Source organism: Akebia trifoliata, chromosome 11 (genome assembly GCF_017979445.1).
Source record: "Akebia trifoliata isolate Shusen 1 chromosome 11, ASM1797944v1, whole genome shotgun sequence".
NCBI lineage: Eukaryota > Viridiplantae > Streptophyta > Magnoliopsida > Ranunculales > Lardizabalaceae > Akebia > Akebia trifoliata.
In genome coordinates this window covers 34229500-34238056 of record NC_141385.1, presented here as the reverse complement: position 1 = coordinate 34238056, position 8557 = coordinate 34229500, and the positions used below count along the sequence as shown (strand labels likewise).

General features: G+C 32.3%; 1 long non-coding RNA gene across 9 annotated transcripts; it reads left to right on the top strand.

Moving 5' to 3' along the window:
• The first annotated feature begins 2106 nt into the window (after positions 1 to 2106).
• LOC147391342 (uncharacterized) lies at positions 2107 to 7543 on the top strand. 9 transcript variants are annotated; one of them, XR_015183352.1, is made up of 6 exons: positions 2107 to 2598; positions 3932 to 4575; positions 5301 to 5372; positions 5697 to 5785; positions 6767 to 6874; positions 7079 to 7543. It is a non-coding gene; the product is annotated as an uncharacterized LOC147391342 (long non-coding RNA). The 9 variants fall into 9 exon arrangements; XR_015183347.1 differs by having other exon boundaries at positions 3936 to 4054; positions 4504 to 4575; positions 5697 to 6874; positions 7079 to 7539; XR_015183345.1 differs by having other exon boundaries at positions 3932 to 4054; positions 4504 to 4575; positions 5697 to 6874; positions 7079 to 7537.
• The last annotated feature ends 1014 nt before the right edge of the window (positions 7544 to 8557 follow it).

The window sequence follows — 8557 nt, the reverse complement described above, 5'->3', positions numbered from 1 at the left end:
TTCAACTTCATTATTTTTTGTTTTAGGATTATTTTTGTATACACTGTAATTGATTAATAGTTCAACTAAATTTCATTTTGTTTAGGATTAATTTTACTTTTTTTTACATATTTAAAACTTTTTTTATTGATTAATAGCTCAATTAAATTCCTTATTATATTATATATTTTTTTATACTTTAACCTACATTTGTACTTATTGACGTCTCAACTAAATTCCTTCACGTTGGTTTAGGCAATTGCTTTTATTTTTTATTTTTTTACATATTTAAACCAAAAAAATCATGGATTTTTTTAGGGTTAATTTTGTATACATTGTGATTGATTAATAATTCAACTAAATTCCATTTTGTTTAGGATTAATTTTATTTTTTTACATATTTTAAAAAAAAATTTTGATTAATATCTCAATTAAATTCCTTATTATATTTTATAATTTTTATATTTTAACCTACATTTGTACTTGTTGATGACTCAACTAAATTCCTTCATGTTGGTTTAGGCAATTGTGTTTTTTTTTTTTTTTTAGATATTTAAACCAACAAAATCATTGGATTTTGAGGTACATTATAGTTAATTAATAGTTAAATTAAATTTCATTTTATTTTAGTAATTATAGTTTTTTTACACATTTAATTTATTTTTATTGATTAATAGCTCAATTAAATTCTTTTTTATTGTCGTTTAAGGAATTTTTTTTATATATTTAATTTATTAATATTGATTAATAGTTTAATGTATTTACATCTTCATCTTCTGACATGAGATTGAAATGTGTTTTAGACAATTTTAAAAGGATCATTGTAACATTCAATTCATATAAAAAACTTACTTTATGACAATGATTCAAGTGTACGTTTTAATGTTATAGACTCATTATTACAAGAATCAACATTTATTAAGAAGGATTCATTTATACATTTAATCCTATACAATACATTTTGATCTAATGTCAAAAGACTCATTCTGACATTGTATACAATACATTCTAATCTAATGTCAGAAGGATCCTTTTGACATTTTAAAAAATGCATTATAATATAATGTCCAAAAAGATCCTTCTGACATTATATTCAAGTGTCTATAGGACGAAATGTACAAAGATAATTTTATTGAAATATTTTGATCTTTTTATTATACTAAAAGTATCCATATAAATCATTTTGATATAAGCAATTTTTCTAATGAATGTCAAAAGGATACTTCTGACATTGTATTTATTCATTATATTCAAGTATCCATATAGGATCAAATATAAATTGTACATAAGGAATTCTTTTGATATAATTTTTTTTTTTTTATAAATTTAATATCAAAATGATCCTTCTGACATTGTCTATTTTTTTTTTTTTATCTTATGTCAGAAGAATCATTCCGACATTATATACAATACATTCTGATATAATGTCAAAAATATCATTCTGACATTATATTCAAAACATTGTACACAAATGTCCATAGGATGAAATGTGCAAATAAATCATATATTTATAATGCATATCATGAATTTACTTTTTCTTTTAAAACATGAACAATGAATGAAAATTACCTCAAGGCTATGACTGTGGTCAAGTTTAAATTCTCTTCACATGTATAGATAAATATGACATTTATTGTAGATACTACTAAGTACATGAAATAATTATGGTTTATCAAGATTTAAGGTTATATTGTATTACTTATTAAATTAATTATTTATTTTTTATTGGTCTATGTTAGGTCAATCGTATTGTAAATTGTCTTTCATCTACGTTGACATGGTATGTTATCCCATTTTTATGATATTAAGTTTTATATGTTTTTTACATTTTGAAAAATAAGATGACATATCAATATATATTTTTCAAGCGCGTGTTGTGTGTAACGCAGAAAGATTTGGCCAATTCTTCTCAAATTTAACATCTGAGTAGAAGATGTGTTTAAATTCTACGAGCTTTGATCCACTACTATCTATGCCATGTGTCTCAATGTGTAGGAATTTGATTTTCTCGTCATAGAGAAATTTAATCCGAAAAATGGTTATTTTTCATTTGAAATTAAAAATATTTATATTTTAGAAGGTGAGGTAGCATTGAAATCTAGACTGAATGTTGGTTTTAAAAAATAAGAGTTTACCTGATGGAACAGGGGTTGTAGACATTCCTTGATATTTTGATCTCCCATTCCAAACCTTCCAACCATTCAACATTCTTTACTTGAATCTCCCTTAGTGTGGAGGGCGCTTTGTAGACAGTAATTGCTTCAGTTAACAAGTAAAACCACTTATTTTAAAATTTGTAGGTTCTAAGGCATGTCTTCGTAGTATTAGCTTTGTAGGCATGTTTTTCTTCTTTTGTATATTGGCTACGATATTTCCTAAAAGAATAAGGGGACAATCCATTCTATTGTGATGAATAAATTATGGTATGAATCACAAACTCAAAAGTTACATTTAATATACAACATATTGATATTGATCTGTCTTAATTGATGATTGAGTTTACTTTTTTTTTTTCCAATTTTCTTAGTGATCAAAACAAGTGTTCCAAAGCTTAATCTGGACGATACCTTTGAGCAAAAGAATGAAATTGCAAAAGTCGTGGAAGACGAACTTGAAAAGGTACACAATTGGTTAGATACATAGTTTGTATTCTGTTGTAGGCATTCAAGCTGCTATTGCTTAAATGCCTCCATGTTCTCCATGTTTGTGATGGCAACAAAGTAAGGGTGTTAGATGGGGTTGCTGTGAACAACCATATGGCATGATCGGAAAAAAAAAAAAAACAATGGCAGCTGCTATTGTGGACATGAAATGGCAACAACTCGCTACTATTGCATGTGAAAGAAGGTGGTGGCAGTGTGGGCTGAGCATATGTGTGCGCGACTGTGGGTAGTGAGAAGTGGAAGTGGCTATTTTGGCTTGCTACATTTATGTTAACTGTTAATATTTACTTTCATTTTAGCAAGTCTTTGGTGATAAACAAGATTGGATTTCCTGCATTTATATTAAAGTAAGTACAGAGTCGGATTACTAGTTATCACCATTGAAGAGAATGCTTCATTTTGAAGATCTAGATATCTGTAAGCTTACCATTTTTAGTTAATATATCTGGTCTGGTTCTACCCATGGGGGGGTGCTTTGACTTCCAATCCCTAGAGCAAAGGTTGTAGATCTCAGCAACACTAGTTGCTTATGTGACTTCACTCAGTACTAGTTTGACTTGCTAACTCTGTGGTTTAGCATAGTATTTTTGCTACACTATTTGCTAATGCAAGTTTTTTTTATTTATTATGTGCTAGATGTTAGATTGAACAGAACCATTGTTTTTTTTAATTCCATTCACTTGCATTGTTATGCTAGTTGTGTTCACCGTGCATGATAGTTTTGATTTAATAGCTTGAGAGTAGAAGTTATAAGTGCCTATTTTATTTCTATGCATTCTCATCTGAGTGTAGTCCAATCTCCCAGTGAATTTACTCTCTCTATTTCTTGTGTTGTGGTAGCCATGACCACACAACAAGGTTTTGGTGTAGAAATAGGTCAGATGATCCTGTCTGTGATAAATTTAATAAATGTTACAAGATTGTTCTTTTTTTATTTTTCTTGGATTTGAACTCTAGTTTTCCCATTTAATTAAGTTCGAATCTATTTAGAGTTATTTATCGTGATGCACTCATCCCGAAGTGATATGGTGGCAAAGCCTCCTATTTCACGTAGTTAAATTTGAATTTTAAAAAAAAATCTTGTTTAGAGCATTTTGAGACAATCCGTAATATTCCCTAAATATTAAATGTTTCTTCTCGATGATGTTTTCTGAAATTGGCCATGAATTCCACTTATAATCTCCTTTCAAATGACCCCACTTTATTTGATGTCTTGAACTTGGAGATTACATTAGAATTTATTAGGAAAATCAGGCAAGGATGAATATTCCATTGGGTCACTGCTGTAGGAAGAAATCTGAAATGAGAGAGATCACCACCGTAGGCGAAACCCTCTTCATCAAGGGAAGGATGGGGAAATCAGTAAGATGATCGACAAATTGTGGAACAAACTAATTGAGACCGACAAAGCTGTAAGTGAAAGACGCCATACCTTTACTATTTCCATATATATTCCATGGGTTTTGTTGAATATTTTAGATACCCCTCTATTTCAAATTGACAACAGATCCCTTGAGCACAGTCTTCTATGAGCGACTAATAAAAAATGACTTGATATGCAAACCCCTTGATCACCACTCCCTTTTTTCAACCTCCTAAACCTTTGAAAGCAAGAGTTTTCAGGGGAAAAAACAAGGGTTCCTCGATTATTTTGTGCTCATTGGTTGTTAAGAAGAGATACAATAGAAAATTTGAGTTATTGTTCGTATTTCCATGGTGACACTTATTTCATATCCTAGAGAGAAGGCTCTGCAGGTACGATACTATTATTCGTATAATTGTTGTTGTTGTTGGATTTACTTTACAATTCTATATGTTTCAAGTACTGGTTCAGGTTATACTTTTTTTTTTCTTTTGGAAGGCACTTACTTGTTACCAGCTACTTCCTGCACTTGTTCGACGAAGGAATGTTTGTGTTCACCTTATTACATTGGTGAGACTTGGATTTTCTTATATGCTTAAAATGCTGCACATCTTTTTGAAACTTTAGTTGCTCTTATCTTGTGGTTTACTCGGGAAGCACCATACCATTTCCTGCGTTTTTTTTTTTTTTTTTTCTTTTGCATGTTTCACATTGCTTAAGTCCTATACATTGGAACACATTCACAAAAGACTAAGATGCACAGGCTCATATGGTCAATACATGGAAGTCCCTTGAACTGCTTATTATTATTATTTATTGTTGGTGTTGTTGCCTAAAATTTGAAAGAAGATGGTGTTAGTGTACCGGCATCATGTTGATTCTAATGCCATATGTCAGCTCTTACATGGCACCTGTCATTCAAGGTGTTGATGCATGAGATGTAATGCACATGAAGGCTCATGTTGTGGCATGGCAGTACTGTCCAATGGCATGTTTCACTCAAAACCCGATGACATGTCACCCATTCTGTCAACTTGTGCAGCAAGGGCACACATTAAGATACATTAAATACACCTCCAAACTTTATTTTCCTACAAAAATCTCCTCAGAAAAAAATTCCACCAAAACTACCCTCAAATGCTTATTTCCAAGGTGTATTTAATGCATGTTAACATGTGCCCTTAGGGCACACATTAACAAAACCCCTTTACATTTAGATACTATTAACTTGAATTTTTTTATTTGTTTAGCTACTTAAAGAAGAATCACTTTAACAAAGTTGCATTTTTCTGCAGGATTCAAGGCATAATTTAGCAAATGCTTTTGCAAATGGAAGAAGTTTGTTCTCACTAACTGCTCATCCTCAAGTAAGAATTTGATATGTTTCAACCCCACCACTATGTTATCCTAACTCTTCTAGAATTTTACAAACATGAGGTATTGAATTTGTTCACTTCGTTCTTGCATTACAAGTGTTTTTCATAATTGACCTACTTTATAGGCCTCATGATTTTTTGTATTTCCTTGTATTTGGCATCATATCTCCTAGATCTTTTCATTGATGTTTATATTATTCCACTGTATGGCCAAAGGGTTCATTGGTCTACACTGATCCTAACATTTGCTGTTTAGTCTATCTGCAATTGTTTGTGTGTTACTAAAATTCGTTGTTGACTGGGTGGATGGGCTAGTTGTGTTCTTGGAGGTTAAAGACACTGCAGTTGTTGTTAATTTCTACATACGATTGCTTCAGCTTTACTTTTCTCACAATATCCACAAGGTATTGTTCCACATTTTTCTAATTTCTTCACTTGGTACATGTCGTATTAGATATGTACCAAAAAAATATGGGTACAAATGGTGTATCTAATTGTTAAATACATGTGAACATTTTTTGCTTGAACATAATAAAAAAATAGAAAGGAAAGAAACATTAAAGAAAGAAAGAATATTACCAATCAGAAAAGAAAAAAACAGAAAGGAAAGAAGAGAAATAGAAACAGAAAAACAGCTTCTCTGGAAACTTGCCTTTTTTCTAATGACCGTTCTGCATCTATACTAAAGTCATATTAATATAAAATGCAATTTTTTTTTTTTTGAAACTATTCCTTAAAATGTTATTCAATTGAAATTTCAATGGTGTAGAGAATTTTGAAGACTGTCTTGGACATTCTAAACCAAGTACTTCTTATTTTGTCAGTTTTCTCTATGTGGTGCTAAAAGGAAAGAAAATGGAAAGATAAATGTTGTTGGTGACCATAATGAGAGAGAAGATATTTCGACATGTCCACACATACATCCCACAGTGGACTAAAATCCTTCTTAGAAATGATTGGTGCACATGCTTTGCTGCTCCAAGTATTATTGATATATCTGCCACTCCTTGGAGGATTAGAGGAGGTGTTTGCCACCTTGGACCATTGCACCTTATGGGATGAAGATGATATAAATATTCTCAATCAAGGTTGTTTTGGCATAGAAGATAACTAGGACCATTTTGAGGAAAACTATAGGATAAAAATTGAACAAGAATAATTTTTATTCGTGTGATTCTTGTACGTACTTGTAGTCGAGGCTTAAGTGTTGCCTAAGCCTCAACGCTTATCGATGTCAATAAGTTTAGGTTTAAGCCTCTTATAAACAAGTCAAGGCTTAAGCCTCTTAGGTAGAATTTTATGCCTCTCCTTGAGGCCGGATTGTTTAAACATTGCTTGAGATGTGCCTTCCTTACTGTGACTGTAAATTTTTACTATCTTCTTAGATATCGCTGAGCCTTTCAAGCAGTTTGCTGAGCGAAGCAAAGATATAAAAGTATAAGGATTTACATGGTCTACTTCAGCTCCTCACAAATTTGTGTTCAAAAGATCTGGTACAAAAAATTTCATTCTTCGTTTAGAAATGGTACTTATATATTGGCTTATTTGAATCTGCTTGACTATGAAAAAGCTTAAAATCCAAACATTAAAACACGAAGTCAAGTGGTCTGGATTTATGCTATTGCTAGGGACACTTGATGTAACCTCGGGATACATGTATCTTGACCTTTAAAATTTTGTGTTTTTCCATTACACAGGGTGCTGATCAAGCGAAAGAAGGCTATGGGGATAGTGAAGTTGACAACACGGCCTCTTATATTGACTGGAACAACCATCTGAGCGTCAATCCGGATGGATCTAGGAATCCCGGCAAGGGTGGGAAGATGGCTTGCAGGGCATGCAAGCGTAAGGAGGTTTCTATCATTTTGCTTCCTTGTAGGCACTTGTGCTTGTGTAACGATTGCGAAGGGTTTATCAATGCATTGTGATTTTGGATTTGTAAATTATGACTCATCGTAACTCCTTTTGTGTATAAATTAATGTGATAGAGAACCTCGATATTCTCTATTTAGGTCTATTTTGACCGCGAGTAATAGGTGTGTAGAAACAAAAAGGTTAAAAACTAAATTTGTTTTTAAAAGCCTAGCTATCGGTTTATGACTACTTTAGAAATCGGTTTATGACTATTTTGATATTGGTTTGTAACCAATGCCTAAAGTCTGACATCACTCTTACAAACATCGGATTTTAAATCGATGTCTAAGAATTTTTTTTTTTGTGGTAGTGTGTTTTGTTATATAAATGCATATTTGGAACGGTTTTTAGCCGTTCCAAATTTTGATTTCTAGAACACTATTTTTAACCGTTCCAAATACATAGATATAAAACTTCATTAACATCGCCTTGAGTAGAGATGGTTTGGCAACCGTTTGGATTATTCAGAAATATATTGAGGCATAATGATGTACATGCATCTTTTCTTATTGGGTGGACTTTTCCCTATCACCAACTTTGAATCTGGCATGTCCGTAACCTTTTCTTTTTCAAAGAAAGATTGATTATTCAATATTGAAAGCTTTTGGGTCACATTGTTTTCCTAACTTACGCAACTATGCAACAAATAATTTTGAGCCTCGATCACTACCATGCATTTTTCCTGGTTATAGCGACAAGCACAAAAGCTGCTGATTTTTTCATCGTTCGTCAGGACGTGTTTATGTATCATGTCATGTGGTGTTCAATGAAATGATATTTCCTTTTGCACTATTCACCAATAATTCTGTTGTTGAACAGGTAGAGGGAGAAATCTCGATTTTTATGAATGGTTGGATCCCAATGATAATGACTAAAACCCACCACCTGATCCAATGCCACCTGATCATGCTCGTCTATTTTCTAGATCACTCTCTTTGGAGAATCAACCATGCACACCAATTTTATGCCCAACTGAACCTCAATTTGTTGCTAACCAAAATCCAATCCATTATGGGTCTTCTTCTATCAATCCACCAGCCCAAGAGTTGTCCACCCAAATAGCTCTGACCTTAACACCAACACTTGAACCCATTGCACCATTCTCACATGGTGACCATAGTCTTGCACCTGCACCCCAGCCTATTTCAGCCAATAATTGAATTGGCTCAACCCATTTCTATATCACCTACTAACCCCACCATTGAGGCATCTCATATTATGACCACCCGAAGCAAAGTTGGGACTGTCTAACCTAACCTAAA